This window comes from Siniperca chuatsi, linkage group LG10 (genome assembly GCF_020085105.1).
Source record: "Siniperca chuatsi isolate FFG_IHB_CAS linkage group LG10, ASM2008510v1, whole genome shotgun sequence".
Taxonomy (NCBI): Eukaryota; Metazoa; Chordata; class Actinopteri; order Centrarchiformes; family Sinipercidae; genus Siniperca; species Siniperca chuatsi.
In genome coordinates, this window is record NC_058051.1 from 25,709,647 (window position 1) to 25,733,079 (window position 23,433).

Genomic DNA, 23,433 nt, shown 5'->3' on the forward strand with positions numbered 1-23,433 from the left:
TTCTTCTACAGTGTCTGTCAAACACAGAAATTTGTAGAAATCTTTCAACAATGAACCAATCATAGTTTTGGGGTTTGTGTTCAGTCATTTCCTGTTTTATTTTGAAATAGTCTCCTTTCCTCAAGTGTCTTTTAGTTTTGGTTCCTGTCTTTGATTGCTTTGATTGTTTTCACCTGTGTCTTGATCAGTTTCACCTGTGACTCGTTGTCTCCCTAACCTAAGTGTATTTAAGTCTGTGTCCTTCGTTTGTTGGTGTATCTCTGGCAAGTACCCTGAGCTCTTGTACCTGTTAATTCTGGAATTGTTGGGTCCCCTGTACCTTTCCTGTCTGTGGATTTTGCTTGCTCACTGTTGGACTTGTTTTTCTGTTTTGGACTGCTTACCTGCTGAGAGTTGCTTTTGCTTGCCTATTCAGTGTAAGTCTCTTTTTGTTAATAAATTATTGATATGCAGCAGCTCTACCTGCTGTCTGTGTTTGGATCCTATTCCATTGTAGTCCTGCTTTCTTGACACACCACAACAGAACCAAGAACAGGAAATTGGTAAAACTCTAAAGTAGTGCAAAACATTCTCTGTTTGGACCTTCCTCACACATTCTGTTGTCAAATGGATTGACTGAGTGTTACTGATAACAGTAATGAATTTACACACACTTTGGATAATAAAACATTCTTTGAGACCATTGAAACCTGCTACTTGTACTAAAATTATTAAAATAACTCTGGATTATTGATCACTGTAAGAACTGTGATTTCTCATAATCTAAAGGTATAATAATCAGGAATTATCTAAATTTTGATGATACAACTTGAAGGGTCTGCAAAGTTTGCAGAACAGATCAACAAGATTGAGTCTGCAGCTACATTACCAGCTCTGTGAGACATGCCACTAGCATGGCTAAAAATGTACCTATAGCTGAAATCCATCTTTCCATAGAAGAGCATCAAGTGTTGCATTTGACGTCATTGTTACAGCTATCCAGCTGTCTAAACAGAATAAAATCTTATGGACCAATTACGTATAGTAGGGACTCTATAGGGGAAATTTAATACTACATTAGTTTGTCTGCTCCTAAACGCAACAAATCACTTAAAATGTGCTCTGTGTGCTTTTCTCCCCCTCTTGACTGTCATCAAGACATTCTCTCCTTCAAACGTCCTCTACCTCAGATTCTCCTGTGCTCAGTCTGGCTGAATGCTTGTGTCAGTAAGAGTTTGTGGCTTATTTTGCAGCAGCTGGTGATTCGACCAAAAGCCACCCCTCAGGCTTAACACTGCAGGCCTCATTAATGCAAATCTAGCTTTAACAGACTGATGGGAAATTGGCTCCCTCCACTCCATAGCGGGGCTGTTTAAAAGCAGGAACAAGGTGAGAACACTAAAAAGTTAAGTAGCCTGGGCACAGGATTTTAAAGTAAAGGTTTGTATCAATCAACTGGTGTGCACTTGGAAACCAAAACCTGTGAAAGCCTGAAATTAGAAATATGGTATGTGGTTAAAAAGTACATTTTCAAGCAGTTACTTGTGTTGTAAGCAAAAGTTGGAGACTAAATCATTATGCCAGTATCTGAGAATGAAGTAGAGTGAACAAAACAATAACGTGTCACTGCTCACAAGATGCCTGTGCTGTTGTCTTAGATGGAAGAAGAATGGAGAGTGTAATCATTTTAACAAAGGCAAGGACGTCCAATGTTTGTTTACTAAAATTAGCAAAGTAGTCACTATGGTTGTTTTTTTTTCTTTAGTTCTTGTCACTTCAAGGTTCTCGGTGGTTGTTGTTCTGTCATGCTATTCAGTTAAAGCTCAGACTAACCAATTAAATTGACATGGCCCAAGAGTTTCGCCATAAATTAAAGTATTTTATAATGAGGTGAATTTGGTACACACAAACATGCATGTGCTTCCTGTTTATTTTGGCTATTCACAAAAACAAATGGGCAAATACTATACTAATGTGTAATACATTTTAGGAATGCTGACAGGTTTTTCAAAAGTTATATTTTCTAAGCAAAGGACAGTAAAACATTAATTTAAAGGATCCTGTGCAAGAGAGGTTACGGTAATATCTTTTCTCAACACAATTTTTTTTTTTTCTATAACTCACTGTTGAGATTTCATTGCATGAGGTTTTTATCTGATTCTAAACAACAAAAAAAGAGATGCCACCGTGCAATATCTTGTTTGAGAACCATTTAAAAATGTCGGGCTGTGTTAATAGTTGGTTTTAATGGTTATGCCCACCTTCAATAATTATTGCCATGTGATAGGCTGAAACCTGATGAAGTTAGACAGAGCGATATTGGCAGAAAATTAGATTAAGGACATGTTCACGGTTACACAGCAATATTACACTGGATAACAAAGATTAGCATAGAAAGTTATAAGCTCACACTTTCAATGCACTTTATTATGAACACTGCAGATATATACCAATTATTACAGAAAGTGCTTTGTTTGTCACTTAATACAATACCATTGAAACAAACAGCATGATATAAAGTAAAGACGAGCAGTCACTTGATTGTTTTAGGCGAGAGGAGGCAGCCTGTGTCCATTGGTCCTTGCCACTCTATCATGAGGGGACACAGCAGCACTGCAGGTTAACATTCTGCCCATCTCCTGGAGACACCATGTCAATATGGATTAGGGGACTGAAGTAGCCCTGGAGGGAAAAAACCTCTCCCATCTTCAATTACAATAAGCAAACAGCTCCTGAGAATGAAAGGGAGAGAGGGAGGAGATGTACTTTCGCAGCACCGGGTTCAACCCACACAAGACAAAGTAAACATTATTAGCTTAATAACATTTTCAATTAGCTGTAACCCGCATAACTGCAAGCTAATAGAACACGAAGCCCGAAATTAATTAGAAAAAACATTTGTAATTACAACATGGTTTAAAGGCCCTCACAGGTCCCAACTTGAATGATGGTACAGAGAATTTGGCTTAATTCTCTGCAGTCATCCTCGCGTGAATACTGAGGTTGAAGATATTACTCAGACTATCTCTCCACCATGCAGGACATTGCAAGAGCGTGCTCTTTCTTAGATAATAGTCCCATTACCAGTTTACTTCTACCTATGTGTTATGGGCTATTACCACTGCCATATTGAAGATTGTGCCCCTATGATATGTTTATGGCACATTACAGTGCAGATACACTTGTCTGAACAATAACTGTCTACCCTCTAGTGTTCTAAATGATAAAAGGAAATTGAAACTGTTTTATGATCTAAGTGGAGTCCAGGTGTTGTATCATCTACCATCTGCTTTCACAAGCATCATCTGCTTGTTTGTTTTTTGTGTTCAGTTCAATTAATGCTGACGGTGAGGATTTACAATTTTCAACAAATTTTTTAACCAATGTAAAAAAAATAATTACTATATATTACTGTTGGTTATCAAGACAAGATGTTTTGTGATTCTTCCTGATGTTTTTTTCCTCCATGAATGAACTTTCCACAGCTTATCTCCTTCAGACTCAATCATTCCAGCCTTTGAGTTATTATCATTCTCATGTCTACTATTTGTCCGGGCATCTGGCTGTTTTTCATAAGGCGGAGGAGGAGTTCCACGATGCCAGTGTTGTGCTAATGGATCGGCCGCTGTGCCATGATATATAAAGAGCACCATTGGAACGATATCTCACTCATTTCCATTTGTGTGTTTAAGGGCAAGGAGGATCTTAACATGATGTCTGGGCTTTAGCCCAAGCTAACGGTCCAGCACAAGCCCCAGAATAGCTGTCCAGATTCTCTCAGCTGCCCACGCGGAGGGCCCGTCACAGCTGGCTGGAGCATGCACAAACTGAATAGACCAGCAAAGACAATGTGGAAGCCCATTCATCCAAAAATGATGTAATTTAGTACTTCATATTGTTACAATTGAAAACACACTTCCATTCAGCAGTTTGGCATGAAGATAACCTCATAAAATGACATTTCCCAAACTTATTTAGGCTTCATCTTCTTAAAAGTCTGTTCACAATGGCTTAGCTTTTAGTTTGTCAATACCTGTATTTTTAAGAACAGCAATGACACATTATTACCAAGGTCAGTGTTTAAAGTTTAAAGTGAGGCACATTTAGACAGTTGAGCTGTCTAAGTATGCTCAACAGGGGCAAAGATGTTTGGGCTCCCATGTCTTCTGGGAGTTGCTTTAAATGTTTTTTTACTGTAGAGTCATTAATTTTTTACAGAGTGTAATAGGCCCAGAGCCTTGGGACTGTGTTGGCGCCATGATTACAGCACACATACCCATTAAAACTGATTAGCTCTCATGTGAGGGGAAGCCTGTGTCCACAACATGCTTTGATAATAATTTTGTTCTAAGTATTAAATTTTGGGGCCTTTTGAGTCAAGTGAACAAACACAGCATTTGCCTCATCATAGTCTGTGAAAGTGAAAAACCCATCTCCCGGGTACTAAACAACTTCCATCAAAGCCTGACAAATGATTTCACCACCTCTTTATTATGCATGCCATAACAGTTGGGGAAGAGAAGTGACTGTGTTTAAATCGCCTGAGCACCGTGAAATAATCCAACAAGCCAGTTGTTCTGGTTCAGAAATATTCTGTTCAAGCATGTTGCATGGTTTGTTTCTCCCTCTTGTGCATTTCTAAATATGTAAAATCAGGCAGAAATGTTTTACATTGATGAATTTTTGACTCAATATTTTTTGTTGGTAAATGTAAAGGCAATTCTGAGTAAAACAGTGGTTACAAAGATTTAAATTTCTTGAAAACAACTTGAATCTTGGTATATTTTGGCCAATCTCATAATTTTTTGAGGTAGTGCTGGACACAATTAGTCAGAGAGATCAGTTCAATCATATAAATATAATATAACAATATAAAAGCATAATGTTCTATCAGTTAATATGAGAGTTTTGATTCTATACAGAATATGTGCAGGTGCTTTTGGTGAGTTGCTGTGCCATGCGCAACGTGTGTTGTTTCCTGCGGCTGTATGGAGACCGTGCTGCACTGCAAGCTGCAGGGAGGATTCCTGAGAGCTGGACACCATGTGGGAAAGATATGGCCATTACTGCCAGCATTCCCTCCAGTGCTGGAACAGACCACATCCGTGTGGGGCTATGGGTCCTTGTTAACATTATTGGCAGGTGGTGCGTAAAGCCGGCTGTCCTTGTCAGGGCCCTAAAGGCAACTTCTCAAACTAAACTGAAAGCCTAACTGAGACCCTGTCAACTTCCTTTCAACCATAAGCAGGAGTGCCACGATGAATCAGGGGAGGAGATATTTCTAGCTCAGCTGATAAAAAGACAAAATATAAAATACTATTTATCTAGAAGAAGTTAAACTACATTTTCTGAAGTATGTCAAAACTCTGATCTATAGAAATTGAGATGGTTTTGAAATATTTGTGCAGTTTATAGTGTGTCAGAAAGTACAGTGACTAGTAATTTGTCGATGGCTACCCTAAGCTGTAACACGAGCAGGTGATATAAAAACTTTCTATGAAATAGATTTGAACACATTGCACATATGGAAATGGACAGTTTCCATATGTGAACTGTGTGTGCAGGACAGTGTATTATCAGTGTAGTATCACTCAACTGACACAACAACAGATGGTGCATTGTGTGTTTTTGTTTTTTATTTTTTGCTACTGTCATAACACTACATACTTAACATAATGCAAAATACGTATACTACAGCAGCAAAGCTGTTTAAATTATGGCTTTAAAATCTCACAATTGCATTCTTCATAAATGATGGTTGTGGTAAAAAGGCTGTAATTTCAGTTAGTAGCTGCTGCTACAACCATTTATACCAACAGGGTTAGAACTGAAATCATCTAGTTTATGTTGAGTTCTCACACTGTTTATTCTCCCAAGTATCTTCTCTTTGTTATATTTGTTAGATTTTGAGTAAGAACTGTTCACTCTCCTTAAAAATTGTGTAATTTTGGAAGAAACATGATGGAGGGATTCTAAAGGTGAGGGATCATCCGGACTGAATTGTCTTTAGGGAGCATAGGAGCTGAAACTACTGAAGAAAATAGTGTTTAAAAACCGGATCCTGTAGAAGGGCTAAAGGGACATAGGTCTGTCTGACTGTCTGTCCATTTCTCCCTCTTGCACACACACTCACACATAAGGCTCTTTCTCAATCAGCCCTCACCTACACAAGGTTAAACTGTGCAAACATTTGCTGCTTCTAATTTATGGGCCGTTCAAACACGTGCTGATGTTCTTGCCACATCAGACATCACAGGGATGGGCTGTGACGGTGGTAAGTGTTGACAAGGTTTTGGCGACAGGTGTGTGTGTGTGCGTGCATGCACTGCAAAAATTCATCTTTTTCGAGCAAGAGTCTTTAGTGCTTATTTTTCCAACTAATTGAAAGAGAAAATATTTTTTGTTGAAAAAATACTCAAAAGCAGTGTAATAATCAATTTCCATGGTTGAACCTTTTTTCAAAAAATGTTCTTAGAAAATGTAATGGCCAAATTAACACAGGTAGTTACATAAAAGAAACGTTCTTCAGGCAATCTCAGACAGAGCAAAGAGTAAAGTTATATTAAAGGCCATATTGATGGTTTAAAATGCCCACCATTTTTTATCTCACATGATCTCCATCAGGGTAAGAATTAACAAAAAAACAAAAGCTTTGGTAGTCAACATAATATGCATAGTTTTTTTTCTTCCTTTACAAAGTGTACAGCCTGTTCGCGTCTCTGTTTGTTTGGGTGTGAGTTTGGTAGAAGATGATTATAGACTATGATTATGTCAGTTTGTTGTGTTCAATTAATAATCATATCTACAGCAGTTCGATGAAAGTTTGCACAGTCTTACTAAGTATGTTAAATATATTTATTCCTGAAGTAGAGGGATATTTTCCTGCCAGGACTCTAACACAAATTTTCACTTTCCTTACATAAATAGTTTCTTTGTCAAAAGCCATTCATACTTTGTCAAAAGCCATACAAATTACATTCCATCAAATATGTTACGAAATCTGCATTGTTAAGTGACTTTACTTCTCTTTTCATCCCACTTACACCATGATAATTTTGCTTTTTTTCACCACATACACCCTTTTGTCAAAGACAGCCCCTTCAGCCAACCTTCCAAAAAAATAAAATAAAATAATCCATCCACACCAACTGTCGGGCAAAATGAAAAAATCTCTGACAAGAGTTTGTCTCTCCCATTCTACTGACAGCCCATATGTTTGCTCCTAGTTCTCCACTCCAGGGGCTTCTGAAAGCTGTCAGCATGTCTTGGAGTCCAGGTGAAACTGAGAAAAAGACAAGACAAGAACATCTCAGCAGATGATGCGCTTTAATGCTGGCTCAGAATCAAATCCAGATCCTCAACCAGTGTGCCTAACACTCATTAGGGTGGAGACTTGGATATACTGTATAAATACACATGCAGATGTTTTTTTGCTCTCTTCCTCTGGCAGGTTATCTTGAACAGATTGTGTCTCCTTAGCACTGACACATAGGTGCTGACACATAGACAGATGGGTTGCTAGTTGCCCCCTTGGTCACCTTCTGATGCCGTCTATAAGGATGGATGGGCTTATTTTTAGGGTACAATTGGTCATCTCACAACCTGCTGTGTATTTACTCAGTGAACTACTTACATAGATCTTGTTTACTCTTGGTAAATAACTTCTAATCATGAGCACATGCTGCACTTATGGTAAGAGCCAAATAAATAAATCCTGCTGGTGCATAGCTACACACATATCGGGGTGGGGGGAGTGATGGCAGTGCAAACACATAAAGACATTCTTCGGCCATTTTAGTGCTGTATTTTTGCAACATGCTGGAATGATTATGTCTTTGTCACATGACACAGCTGTACATAGTTGATGCCAGTTTGAAGCAACAGAAAGTAGAAGCAAGTAGCTTTCAAAAGATGGTGCTTTGCATTTCTGAGCTGCAGTATGATGAGGCTAGGCTGTCTGTCTGTCTGTCTGTCTGTCTGGCAAGCTGCTGTGCCAGGCTGGAGAGGGAGTCAGGAACAGTTCCACAGATATAGGCATTAAACTAATGTGCTGGGATCAGGGGCCAGCGCCTCGCAAGCTGTCTTTTTGGCTGAAGGCTATAATACGAATGGGCAGTGAGTGAGCACTGGTGCCGGTGATGGCACAGAAACCAAACACCTGCCTAAGTCTAGTTCCAGGCCCCATAAACACATATATTTCCATCTATCCAATGTCTCCTCCGGTTGTGATTAGTGTGATCAGCAGTAGACCCAGGTGATGAGATTAACACCCCTGCTTTGTTGGCCAGAGGGGCTGTTGAGAACCCGCGACTGGTGGCAGCAATGGGTGGGATCATACAGGACAATGGGAAACGCCATTATACTTTTGCAAGCACATGGTGCTGCTTGTTAAATGTACACCTGTCACTATTTATCTCTGATTTAGCTCTCACTGACCACAGCTGGTGGAATTTATAGTGTTTAATGAGATGTTCGACAACCAAGCCATCAGTCTTTGTTACAAATCTTTAACGTACTACTTATGAATGTATGAGAGACTCTACCCGTAACCTGAAGAATTTCCATCACATCAAAAACAGATTTATTTTAGAAAGAGCTCTAGACTCTTACTTATTTAGATATAATATGAACTAGATACTGTATATTTTCAGCAAAAATAACTGCTGGAGGAAGACTGAGACTTAATAACTCGATATGAAAGGAGCTTTATTTTTATTCCCAGTGATGAATTCCTCTTGACACGCTCAATGGCAGAAGAAGTTTCCTGACTGTGCTCCGGAGTGAAGCCGTTTCTTCTGTTCAAGTGGATGTTTTTCCAACTCCTCGAGTCATCTTTATGTCTCTCTAATTTCATCTCTGATCTGTCTCTGTCACAGCATTGATGCATTGGGCTGAAGCAATGGAGAAATGAAATAGGGGGAATGGATTTGTTGTCACACCGCCATCAACTTTTAGCCCCTTGACACTGAGACAAAGGTAAAGAAAATGAAACCCGGATCCCTCTGAGACCTAAAGTACTGTGTCTTTTCAAAAGGATATGATTCAGTGTTTATTTTCATTATCAGCTGAGGTATCTGCACAGTGTGGGGGTGATTAGGTTGCATTTACAGCCTAGTGAAGTCTGCTGGCAGATTTTTTCATGAAATTGTGACTTGCTGTCTATTTCCTTCCTAAGCTCTCTCCCATCACTGATGTCACCGGATCCATTCTCAATGCTGTGGCTCATAAGAGACTTACATTTTCTCCTTGTCTGGCATTAGCAATTACCGCCACCGTGGAAAGGTCAGGAGATGTTTTTAAAATGCGACCCAGGCCTTTGCCTGACTGCTCCACTGAAATGTTGTCATACATTTATTGGGTATCAAATGAGGCTTCCGCAAGTAGTGCCAAGTAGAAAGCCTTGACATTCTGACATTTTATAACCAAGGTGAAAGCCTGTCAGAAGACTCCCTGTCTCTCTCTGTCCTTTGTGTCTTATATTGTAATCCTTGGTGTTTGATAATTCAAAATGAATTTGCAAGTGACCTGCAACTTTATGTGATGACTAGAATACACAGACAAGAAAAAGAAGAAAGAACAGAGTTTTCATGTTGATTCAGCTTCTGTTTGTATTATGACTCTTTGAATTTATTTTTTAATTTCCATAATTGGTGACAGATTTAATGATATGGACCAAATTGACTGTGCTCTGTTTTAGAGATAATTATACAGACCTTGAGAGACAAAACCGTTTTCAGCAAGCTAAAAAATTAATTCCCATGTTCATAGGATGTTTAATTTACTTTAAGGTTGATAACAGAAGAGTCAAATATGTGCAGTAAGCACATTACGTATCATAATTAGTCATTTCTATGTTTCATACCACATTACACACTCATAGAGTACAGAATATAACGCATGCATTCAAATGCACACACATATTTCAGGTAACATACTTTAGATAACCCTTGACGTTCTTATCTACATTTTTAATTGCTCTTAGTTTCAGAGTTTTTATCCTGTTCATTAAGACGAGTCTATGCTATATGGCGTGGGTTCTTTTGTTTGCCCACTCTCCTCCATTTTGATTGTAATGGTAAAATGTAAGCCCTAATGTGAGCCTAATTCACTTCACCCCTCAGCAGTTTAGGCTATGCCTCATCCATCTCACTTAGAAACTGCACAGCTAGCCAGATCCCCGCTGTATAAAGACATCAGCTTTATTACACTGCCTAACACAAGGATGCTAAATTATTTATCTTATTTAGCTATGGTATTGCAAATAACTGTTAGACACAGAGTAGTAGGATTCTAGTTATAGTCTGTCCTGTCCACTATCCTGCTGTACTGGATTGTGAGGGAGGTGCATACATAATAAAAATAAATAGAAAACATTTTTCAAAGGTCATATCTGTATATATCAGATTAAGTTTGTATTGTAGTGGCTCTTTGAATGTCCATAAACACAGTGCTAACTGTAATTTAGCTGTCATGTTTTGGCAACCTGTTCCTTTTTTTTAATCAAATCATTCAGAAATGTATTCATGTATTACAAAATCTAAAGAGATGTGACAGCAAAACAGGTGTTCTATTCACATCAGCAACTTGATAAGAATATTTAAAAGCAGGGATGAAGAGCACACATGTCACATAGGTTTTATATTTACAAAGGAGACAAGCCAGTCTTTGTAGTATGTAAAGACAAATACTGCCCCATATGTAATTATAGGAAATGCTTTCTGGGATATAGATTTGCTCCAAGCTAAATGGAACACAAGATGGATCACGGCCTTTTGATGAATACATTATCTGAAAAAACATGAGAAAGCATCAGATGGCCCCTGTAGCTATAGCTTGTAATTGCAGCTTTACATGCAATATGCATTCATCACGTTGTTATATTTTAACCTTTTGCAGCTTCACTAAAATATCTGAAATCTTCTGCTTATATTGTGAATAGTCTGAGATTGCCTTTAAACTAGATTTTTTTCTCTGTAATGGAAAAACTAATTGTAAGTAATTAGGAGAAAGGTCTGTGGCTGGGTATGCAGAAACCCACAATTCTATGGATTGGCTGGATCATTATCATCTGGTCTGCTTAGGCCTCTGTTTCTGCTGGCTTTGTATTAAATCTCTCTCATTCTACCTCTTTACAGCCAGGAAAAGATAAGGGCACAAGAACAATGGGAAAGCCAAGGTGCATCATTTGTTTAGTTGATAAATTATGGATAGCATTTCTGATAGGAGACCATGGCCTTTACCTGAGAGTGACGCTCTCTCTGCCCTTATACTGCCATATTCCTTCTCTAGCATACAAACAATACTAATAACTAATGATAAGAGGGCCTACTGTGGGGGTGGGGGAACCTTCTTCCAAGGTTCAAAGAAGGAAAATAAAAACAAATTCTTTTATGACCTTGCTGTATACAGTACCGATGTACTTTATGCATGCAGTAATGAACAGAAGGAACATTTTTATAATTCAGTGTGTCTTGTTTGAGTGCAGCCAAATTTTCAATTTTGTTATGCTTCTAACTTTTTTGTCCCTCCCAATTCTCATTTCAATCTTGGCTACTACCGGCCCCCCCCTCCATTCTCATCTTGCAATACTTGTGCTGCTGTAATTGGCTTGGTTTTCTGTTTTTCTGAGTTGTGAATCATATGCCATTAAAAGGGTTAGTCAAGAAATGGTGCTTCAGCAGGAACTATGTTGACGCAAGTGGTAAGTAAGCAAACACACACCGAAGCTTTTGGTACAATATTACCTTGCATCTGTATGTGTTTACAATTTGGGGAGATGGGCGAAATCTACTTTTTAATAAAAAAATAGGCTCTAGCTAATAACAGTAACAAGAATATTTTCACAATCTTTACATCCAACATGCATGTCAACAAAACCCTATATGAAAAATAATTATTTGAGGAACTAGATTAGATGATAGTTTGAGAAGGGACAAACAAAAACAAGTTAAATTTCACTTTAATGGGCTACATGTCATGGAAGCAAACAACAAAAATTGTCCACAAACAAGAGGCACAGCCACTGGGAAAAAGTAATCAAAGCTCCCACACAGAAAATGGAAAAATAACACCTTGATTTACCATGTGAGCAAGAGCTACACCCCTGTGAAAGACATCCCTCTAAAAGTATTTTTGGTAGTAACAGGGACAGATGTGTGCAATTTCAGAGACTCAGTCAGAGGACACAGACAGAGGCAGAAGAGAAAGCTTTTTTCACCGTCATTTTGTTCCTTGTGTTTTATCTGCCTCTCAGTGTGATTAATGCCAGCTAAAAGACCCTCTGACCTCTCTGATAGATTTATGGACTTCACGGTACAATAACTTAGTGTTTCCTCATGCATTCATTTTCCCTACATTGATATTTGTCATTTACAGGATTCTGGGTTTGGCCTTTTCCCTCCTACATGAATTGTTTGCTTCCTAAGTTGATTGGCTCACAGTCCCTCAGGCTTGTCACTGGAAATTATAAGTAGTCTGGTGTCATCTCCACAGGTACAGCACAACTCACTGGAAAGGTTGTTAATAAGACTGAGCTTTAATGCAGATTGGTTTATACATACGTATTCTATAGGTCTAAACATTTGTCATTGGAAATATTTTTTGGCTTTGACATCACAGTCCTCACACATTACACTTAATCATATACTGTACAGTATAATGGTATTCATATATTTTGTGGTGAAGAGACCCAAAGATAACAAAGATCACACACAGATGAGAGCTCCTGTAATTGGAATGTATTAGCATGACCAGCATAGATTCTTTGTGAAGAGGAAACTAGAAAAACTAATCAGATGAATTGCCTGCATCACAGCACTGGGTAGACTCATTTGTAGACAGAAATAAATAAGCAAATAAATACAGATGAATAAATAATCTTAAGAAGATGTTATGTTATATTAAAACTAGTTCATTTTTAGTAATTTCAACAGTTCATTGTGAAGTTAAAACAAGAGACTATTAAAACCATATAAGGCATGAGATAAATGTTTACTGCTGTATTAATAAAGTTAATTGAAATACGAATAGTGTGTTGCTATACATATAAAAAGCAATGTGGTTGTTTCACAATCTAACCCTAGAAAACACAACTATCTTGATATTTCTTTAATTGTATTGATTGTCATAAACTTTCGGTCCAATCACCTGTCTTTGTAAAGGTAGAGGGGCGGGTTGTAGAGGTTATGACGCAGGGTGGAGCCACACGTTCAGATGCAAAGCAGATGCCTCTCTGTGGCATATCTGATGCTGCCAGAGAGTAAATATGTTCCTAACTTCGGTTGAGGCAGAGATATGCCACCTGTTTAAGGAAATATTGAATCTACAGAAGGTAAAAACATGTGTGTGTATTTTCAATACTGTACCAATTCGATGCGGTTTGTAAAAATGTATGCTAATCGCGATTAGCATGCTAGCGACATTAGCAAAGCTCTCAATGTGGTAACGTTAGCAGCCTATGTTACTGTATATTGTTAGTGTGTGTTAGTAGTGTCAGCTAAGTAAAAGCTAAAAGTAAATCGGTGTGAGATAGTACCACATGAGATTTTGATGATTAAAGTGACTGAGGAGACAGACATTTATACTCATTAGACAGAAAGCACCAGCAAACTCTCCTTGGACCCTGTGAGGAGTAGATGTCTCCCGCCTGCTGAACCGTTGCCGCCAGCCTGGGCACCGTTTTGGACTGTTGCAGCGTCCAGCTAGAAATCCACCCACAGCCTTTCCACATTCTCCATCTTTCCCTTGCCCATGCTTCAGGTGACAGTCCATGGATTTGAGTACCAGCCAATATTGCAGCTGAGTTTTATTTTGCACTTGCAATAGCAAGTAAAGTGGTCAATTGTTTTAGGCCACAAACGCTCCCAAGCCACGACTCAGGCCTGCATCGTTTTATTTGATTTTAAAGGACATTACTTTTGAGTTGCAGAGTGAGTGTGTGCTTGAGACTGTGGGTCCATTGGTTGAGTATTAGAAATTGGGTACATAAGGTATTAAGAGGATCAATTCTGAGAAATTCAAGGTATATTGAAACTTTTCAGAAAGGGTCAAATTTATAATGTTGAAGATTTATCATAATGAATTTTACTTTTCACAAATGGGTGCAATATTTGTGGTTACTTTATTTGCATTCAAAGTACAGTGTGTTGTGTGTTAAATTTTATTGAGGTTTCATTTGAGTTTAAAAGGGGAATAGAATTGAAAACATAACATTTTTAGTGGGATTCAAAACATACACCTATATACCATATATATATACCATATATATATATATATATAAGTGGAAGCACTACCATTTCTTTTGCAGTTCGTACAGGAATTAGAGCTACTTATTTAATTTGTTATTCACAGGTTAGCGTCTCACACAATAATCAATAAAAGTGCCCAGGGCCCCACCCATAGAACTACAACACCCTGTAGGCAGTAAGACCTATCTGGCTTCATGGGTTGGGTGCTACACCAAAAAGAAGAAATTATTGTTTTGTTTATTTTTCTGCAGTGACAGCGCCCCCTACATTGGTAGCAACTGTCAACGTTGTTAGCCATTGCTTAGCCCCATCTGTGATTTGATTACTCCTGATGTTACTCTGTGACTCTGCACATTAGTTAATCTGTGTTGTGATTTGAATTACTGGTTAAAAGTAGTGTTGAGTTTACAGGACACATGATCAGAATGTCAAAAGTTTTGACAGTCTGATTTGCCATTACCACAACTGGACTCATAAAAGAGATAGTTAATGCTAGTTAGACCCCTCCTTTATATAAGGTGGGACATACTCAGCAGGTGTTGAAATAACATGAATGAAAAGTAACCTCTAGTAGGAATCAGTGCTAACATTCACAAGCTAGACTAACTAGCTTCTACTTTCTGAGTAGAATACAAACTTGTGTTGAATGTTGTGATTAACAGAAGTGTTAAATTGTCGACGCTACATGACCAACACTGTATGGACTTGTTGAAAAGGGGGTAAAAACATCCTATATCAGTGTTTGTAGGCAGTGTAGGACTGTCACGTGCTCCAGTGAGTAGCACACTACGGAGGTTGGTAAGGACTCATCCTTAATAATGGCATTCGCTCTACCAGGTGAGCTACCGGGGCGCCCCAAGCGAGGAGAATTTCAATTTGACTTTAAATGTGCTCTGTGTACAACCCCCTGAGTAATGTGCTCCTCTAGATTTACCCACACAAGAAAAAAATTCAAATGGCCTCCTTGATTCACATTAATCCATTTGAATAGTCAACTTTCACCTTCCATTCTCACACTCTTTTACTGCAGCACTAAGGGATGATCAAATTGCAAGATTTTACTATTCCAGTGGGAGCAGTTAAGATAGATTGTCTGGCCTGCTTGCCATATTGTCAGAAAGCTGTTCTTATCATTAATAATGGGGCGTAACACATATTAACAGACATTAAGAAGATTGATCAAACAATATGTGGTTTTGTTATTTAAAAATGGCCCAATAGTTCATCAGAAGAGATCATTATACTATGAGTCATTTACTTAATAATAAAGAGTTCTATCATTTTTCCTTAGTTACAGTTTATATTAACATTATGAATTTATGTTGGAGTGACATTAACACAAGGAAATCATTAACTAAGGATTCTCTCCTGCTCTGAGTCAAAGGATGATAAAGTTTTTTTCTCTGTATGCCAAAAGGCTCTACTGGTGAGCCCCTCTTTTCTTGACTCCATATTGTTTGGAGAAAAATGCTTTTCCAAAGAGGAAACCTGGGTTGAAAACTAAATGCGCAACATTGTGTTCTAATATGAGGCATCCCACAAAACATGATCAACTTGACCGCCACGGACGTCTGACCTCTACTTCCTTCAGCTGAATCTTTCTATTGGCCATTAACAGTAGAAGAAGGCTTGCTCAGCTTTCTGCACTCGTCAGCTGTGGTTAGTGTCATGAGTTTAAGATCAGGGGCACCGCTTCAGGCGACACTGAGACATTTCTTGATTTACACCCATTATTTTCTTGTGTTTTCCAGTGGGATGTGAAGGAAGAAAAAAACAACTCTTGCTGCAAGGAATATCTAACTTGGAAGCAAATTTACTGTGATGGAAGAGACTTGCATTTCACAGAATATGAACATTTAATTTTATACACTTACTGTAAAAACAAACTTTATTTTATTGCAAATATGTTGATAGCAATACTGAAATGTGTCAATTAAATGATTAATTGAAAGAAAATTGATTGATTGTTAATCAGATGATAATTTATGTCATAACACTTGCTGATTACAGCCTCTCTGTGTGTGTTTCTTTTTTCTCAATTTATATCTCTTGGCTGGTTTGACATTTGTCATTAATTTTGGCATATCACAGGCTAAATGATTAATATCTGATATAAAATGTTTAACAGATTGAGCATACAGCAATTTTTTAATTTTTTTTTATCCTTATCAACAAATTGAAAAAGACCCACACCAACAATGCCACAGCCTGATGTAGCTTATGCCTCTGCCATAGAACTTATTGTCCAAAAACAATTAAAAACCCATGAAATACACTAATGTATGAATACTGTAAATTCATTAAACAAATTCATATGTTTAATAAATCCTAAGTTTTGTACATTTGTTGTAATCAAATGTGTCAAATAATGGGTGAAATGGATGGTGGCCACCAAGCTATCTATAGCCCTAGCTGTCCCTATGCATGTGAGCAGAAGACAGTGAGATGGGCCAAAGTGTTCAAGGCTCACTGAAGACAGGTTTCCTCTTACAAAGCTGTATCAGTCTTCCCACAACAAGTACAGACAGCTCCCTTTTTGTCTCCAATGATTGTCCTGGCAACTCAGACAAACCCTTCTTGAATTTCATGCTCCTACATGGAGCTCTCCATCTCAGTGAGTAAGTGCAGCCAGGTCCCAGGCAGACACCGTGAAATGGGCACGGCTCTGGATCACAGAACAGGCCAGTCAGCCCATACTACCCATAGCTGGTCCATTTACCATGGCCCATTAGTATAATCATGCTTTGCTGGCTCCACCACCCTGCCATTCATTCATTCATCCTGCTGTGCTGAGGGTGTTTGACCACACTAATGTTCAAGGTATTCTGCTCAGCTCACTAGGTAGCTCCAGCACTAATAGCCTTGGGCTCTGCGGGCTGGTAATGACTACAGACCAGGCTAGACATGCAGGATTGATAGTTTTGATTAGATGGGGTATCTTAGGGAATGCAATGCTTAGGCTTATTGATTTGTTTTGTGTGTGATATCAATCATGACACCAACCACATATTGCAACATTAGGGATGTCAGGCTGATGAAATTCTTATGAACTACCATGCTATTGTCTTTTAATTGACAAAACAGATGAAACCATATCATATACAATAAAAAAAGATGAATGATGGGGATGAGGCACTAGTCATTATGATATCAATAAAGGAACCATGTGTCCAGTGGTAAATCAGTTGTTAAAGTCAAATTGTGTGTTTGTGTAATGTAGTGAATGACTGGTCGTTGAGTTATCTGCACATACATTATATGTGTTGCGTGAGTGTGTCATAATGTAAAGGCCACTATTCCTGTCATCCCAGTGATTTATTACCCAGCTAAGGGCCCTATGGCCTGGCCCTGCCCATCTCCCCAGGCCACAGGAGTCACATCACATCGACAAACAGCACAATATTGCCCTGCTTCGCTTCACTGATGCCAGCTGACACATGAATCTGTCTGCTGACACCATGGCGTTATGTTGGAAATCTTGCAGGTCAAGTATCAGGGCAAAGGGTTAATGTGAAAATAGATTAAAACCCATGAGAGTAAAGTGGGATTGTGTTTCGCACCTCTGTCCAAGTATGGAGCAGCGCCATATATGATGTGCAGACTCAGGTGAGCTGTCCAACATTAGCTACATCCCCTCAGTGCACATACTCAAATCTCAGCAACAGTCAGGCTTGGATCAGCATCTAGGAAACGTAGCAATTTTGTTTGGAACAGTTGAAGTGATGACTCAGCTTTTCTGGCCTCCTCTGTTGTACAACCTATTCTATTTCCTGCCTGAGTCACCCCATGTCTGTAAATAGCTTTGTCTGGAATGCACAAATTAGAGGTCTAATTAGTGACACAGGAGTCTGTCCTCAAAAATACTGTAATTCTGTTTTTTCATCTGCTGCTTATCGTGACATTTGCGTTGTACATCCACAACAGTACTGAAAATAGATTTCTGTCGCTTCCAGCGGCCAGAGTTGAGTAGATAAGCAAGGTGGAAAGCTACATAGATTCGTCTTAAGAGTTGCTCATGAGCTGTTAGTAAAGCTGCGTGATAAACCCGAAATATAGTGAGATTTACATTGGGAGTTACTGACCACCTTTTTTGTCATGTTGGTATGTTCAGATAAAGGTTTTGCATGGTGCTTTTGAGAGCTGTCTGCAACAAACTACAGCACAGTCGCACACAGGTTGTCTACCCATCTCGCCTTTGCTTCACATCCTCCTCCAAAACAAAGCAGCATGCAACAAGATACACACTAATGCTTTATTACTATAGCAAATTTTCAACATGTTATGTATTAATAATGATGACATGTAGTCAGGGAGCAATAATCATCACAATTGCTGCTGGGATAAAGTGTTGGACTGAATAACCCTTACGCTTGCCAGTAGGCCATGATTTTGCTAAACTTCTTCTCTTTAAATTTTAAATTAACGCTTGAATATTAAAGCTAATGACTTGGTGCTCCCCCTTTTTGGTACATTTTTATTTCCACGAGCAATGCTTTCCTGAAATAAGTATAATACTATTTATAGAATGCTAGCGGCATGGCCCTAGGGATGGCAATGTCAGTCTGTCGGTCAGTCCACCACTTTGTTCCAGACTACAAAACTGCCATGAAATTTTGTACAGACATCCATGTTCCACAGAGGATGAATCCTACTGACCTTGGTGATCCTCTGACTTTTCCTCTTGCCCCATGTGAGGCTTTGTGTGAAAGGTGTTAAGAACATTTAGCTCAAAGCATCACTATGTCTACGTACAGCCTCACAGAGCTGCTAGTGTGACTGTAGACTCTTAGTCTTGTTAGTAATTAACTGAGCACTTCCTGTACCTGCATCACAATAAAAGCTTTCCAGTGGTGTAGTGGAACATATTTTACGTGGCGCAGTTGCAGAAAGTGTACAGTTTATTTCCAAATGCTTAAGTACTGTGCATGATGACAGCTCCAAAGCGCATCAAGGAAGAGGTGATCAGGAAAACAGTGAGATTGATATCTGTAGATGAAAGAACAGGGATGTAGGAGTGAAACAAAAATCCGAACAATTCCTACATTTCAAAGCTGTAACAAATTTACCAAAAGGCAAACATAATGAGCAAAATTTGCACTTTCTTACTAGCTGCCCACAGTAGATGACCCCTCATGTTGAGCCAACTGTCTTACGCCGGCACATTAAAATGCGTATTCCATATTTTAGGAATTTGTATATCTCGTCCAATGTATGTTAATTGTTTTGGATAATGAATCATGCTGAGACATTTGAATCTTGTTTGTTTTGGGGCACCAGAAATCTATCTCCTTGAGCTGTGATTTAAACCATATGTCCTATAATAAGGCTAACAAGAGGCTGTTAGGTGCTACAAAGTTGGCCCCCTTAGCGGAGGCTTGTAAATGTCACTGTCACGTTGTCGATCTCTGGGTTTTGAGATCAAGGGCATGAAGGGGTAGAACACAGAGGGGAGATGGGGGGGGGTGTCTCATCATCACATTGGTCCTGCACACCCCTCCCCCAAACCAGAACATTTTACATGCACACTAATTGACCTGTGAATTATTAACCTTAATAGAGAGACGATGCCGGGTCATCCTGTCTGATGCGTCTGGAGGTCTTGGGCAAGTCCTTCAGCATAGTGAGAAGATGTGTACATATTTTATCATCTGCATAGACTTTTTGCCTGCTCACACAAATTACACTCTGGTTTCTTGAACGGCACACACTTGAACTAAGTCCAGTGCAAATTCATCTAATGAGTGTGTAGATATAATTAGTGCTTACATTTAGAGGCTTGGCCACTGTTCTTTGTGCAAAGCTGTTTTCCTTATGGCGTATGTCCAAAACTACAGAAGGAGAACGAGAAACCATGTATTTATGTATATATTCTTCCCCCTTTCTCACTACAATTGCCATTCTAAGCAATGCCCTCCAGCAGGGGAAGAAAATATGATTTATTTGTTGACTCAACTGTAGATGTTCGCACTTTTCAGCACTGTAATCTCAGATAACATTCTCAATGTTAAATAATTCAACATGCTTTAAATTAATAAAGAATATTCTACTGTCTCAGTAAATGACAGTGTTCACACTCTGTGTGCATTGGTACGACTTATTTGATCAGAATTTGATGCAGCATCATGTGTATAAAGACATCAGCATAAAGACATTACTGTGTACTGGGGAGTGGAGGTAAGTGGATTGTTACTGACCAGTATTTTTGGTGAACTTTTACTCTTCTTCTAGGGATCTGTACACCGGGTAGGTTCTTCTCTGTAAACTTTAAGCAAGGATCCGGATATGGAATCGGAATCAGAAATACTTTATTGATCCCCAAGGGGAAACTCTTTCGTTACAGCTGCTCATGATCACGTCAATGCACACTTGAGAATAGAAGGAATAGAAGTACTAAACAAATCAAAATATAATACGTTATAATACAGGTAAGATAAATTAAGTACAAAGTGGATATAAGTATAAAAGCTAAAATAAGTGTAAGTACCAAAGTGGATTTAGAGGTTGATAAGTATGTACGGTATAATAATACAATGTAATAATATGAGTAATAGTGCAATAATCAGTACTGTCAAGTTAAGTGTAGCTTATTAAGATGATTTTGAGACGGTGGATATTGCACAGCAGTAATAGAAGTATGAATAAATATCAATAAATAGGGAATTTTAAACTGAAAACAGAGTATATTGCACAGGAGTATTAAACAGAATATAAAGGATGTGTTTCACCTCTTAACACTCCTTGCCTTTTCAGCTTAGATCCTGTTACCCACAGTGTTCAGTAAAGCCTGTGTTTGGTTCTCCTAGCTGGAAGCAGGCCAGTTAGGAATGTCATTTTATAAATGGGCAGCCTCTGTGATAAATGTTCTCCTGTCTTAGGATCAGGACCCTGACACTGTAATGCTATGGGCTAAGGCTATTCATAGAGAAAACCAAATCACCTACTCTAGCAGTGAAGAAACTTTCCTACCATACCACTTTCCCTAGTGGATATTTAACTCTGAACACTTAGTCATGGGCCCCTGGAAAGTTCACCCTAATGTAATTGCAACATGTGACAATTGTCATTTGGGGATCTATTTCTGTGAATCTAGATGCAACACAACTAGATTCACATAAATAGACAAGTCGGGGTTCGGGCCAGCTCATTATCCTAGGAATTATGTTCATATTGTGTGATTATACACCCTAATGATTTTTAACAAAAATTGACCATTATAACCTTCATGAAGTTAGGACTTATTTCTTGGCTGTTGTATTGGACTGCATTTGTTTTAGCTAGTGGTGCCTAATAATAAACTGGCAACTGAGTATATATACTTATGTGTATACATATTATTATTATTATTATTATTATTATTATCAGTAATTAGTTTTGTTTAATGGGTCTTTTAATAATTTATAATCCAGCATTGTGAATTATATGTAAGTCAAAGATAATAATTTTGCCTTGACATTTCAAAACAGGCCACTGACCAGTTACTGATGTGCTTTAGCAAAGCTTTTACCAAAGCACCAGTTTATCATCATTAAAGGCCATCCCTGCTGCCATGTCCTCTCTTTAAACATAAGAGAACAGCCTGTGGACAATAAATGTCAAACTACACCAAATCTACATTATTGTGTCATGCTTTTTCAGTGAATTGGTCAGCTACATGTAAACATAGCTTACAGTTAGTGTGTTTAACATTTTAACAACTTCTAATGTGCTTTTTCTGGTATCAGTCCTGCATAGCACAACTTGGCTTTGTTTAGTGGACATGATGTGTATTAGATCAGGTCAGGTGGAATGAATGCAGTAACTTCCTGCTGCTAACACTGCTTCTTCTTAACTGAGTGGAGTAGCTACCACAACCTGTAACAGTTCTTACTGCTATACTAGCTTAATAATATTAGCCAAATTAAATGGGATTAATTAATAATGGAAGGCACAATACAGTCATTTTATGAACACAAATTATTTGTTGGAGACAAATTAAATTATTTGCGGATATAAATTATTAATTTAGGGGAACAGAATACTCATTAATGTCCACAAATGATGGCTTTCATTTTAGATATTTGCAGTATTTTGTTTAAAAGTGCATTCATAGCTCACAATTTATCTACATTTGACATCTTCAGTCTTCAGTGCTAAATTATAACATCACTTTCTGAACTGCTTTATTTTCCTTTTCAGTAAGATTTCCTTTGTTGTTTTTTCAGCTTTATACACCTAGGCTATTGTACATTGTCCTAGATGCCTAATAGATCCCGTGAGCAATTTTTATTACATTTTATTTGTTGTATTGTCCGAAACACTTAAAAGCCTAATGATGTCTTTATTATTATTGCCTTTATTATTGTTTGATAAGCAAAATATATGATTTTCTGCTTGCTTTACAATTATATTTGTCTGAATCGTTGCAGTTGCTGAAATGTAAGCAAGCAGAGCTGTCAAAAGACGTGCAGATTTGTGCTTGGCTTAGTATACATCCTACACTTGAACAAAGTATTTTGTGTAAGTCTGTGCATACACTGTGTGTGTCTATTGTGCTTTTCTACTTTCCTCTACTTCACACATTGGCCTCATCTGGGCCATTGTTTCATCAGGGGGTTTGAGTAACTTTGTTATTTAGGGCTGACTCTGCTTACTGTAGGTCAGCTGTCTCTACTGAGCCTTCAGCTCCCCAGTGTCCCCTGCAGCCAAACAGCCACACTAGTCACCAGGTCCATATAACTCCTGCCGCTGACAACTCACAGAGACATCTTTGTAATTTAAGACGTAATTCCCTTTTCCTAGGAGCTGTATAAAATCTATATTGCAACCATAAACAATCCGGGCTTTCCTGCGAGCCTCCTCATCTTCCATTTTATGTATGCAGAGAGATATTATTGGAAATGTGCAATTGCAAGCAGTTCTCTTTCCTGAAAGGCCAAGCAGCAATAAAGTGGAATGAGGCCATGTCATCCACTGGTCATCCTGATGGAGCTGGTTTTTACCCTTTTTTTAGTCTATCCTCCCTTTTTGACTGGGATGTGAATCTTGTTCATTTTTTGCACTCCATACGGCTGAAGGAGACGTATGGAGATATACACACTTTTTTCTAGTTTAACAGGAGATGTATCTCAGTGGCATCAGGATCTGCAGGAAGGACTTTTGTTTTTTTAAACCAAGGCTACTCATTTTCACCACTGAGGATGCTTGAGTTCACAGTGTTATGAATACTTTA

The 23,433-nt window shown here is 38.4% G+C and overlaps 2 long non-coding RNA genes across 2 annotated transcripts; both read left to right on the forward strand.

Annotated features, from left to right (window-relative positions):
* The first annotated feature begins 271 nt into the window (after nucleotides 1–271).
* LOC122883677 lies at nucleotides 272–6,386 on the forward strand. The gene is made up of 3 exons (XR_006379681.1): nucleotides 272–416; nucleotides 3,672–3,856; nucleotides 4,902–6,386. It is a non-coding gene; the product is annotated as an uncharacterized LOC122883677 (long non-coding RNA).
* Nucleotides 6,387–13,174: 6,788 nt separating this feature from the next.
* On the forward strand, nucleotides 13,175–16,500 carry LOC122883682. Its single transcript, XR_006379683.1, has 3 exons — nucleotides 13,175–13,309; nucleotides 13,570–13,737; nucleotides 15,977–16,500. It is a non-coding gene; the product is annotated as an uncharacterized LOC122883682 (long non-coding RNA).
* The last annotated feature ends 6,933 nt before the right edge of the window (nucleotides 16,501–23,433 follow it).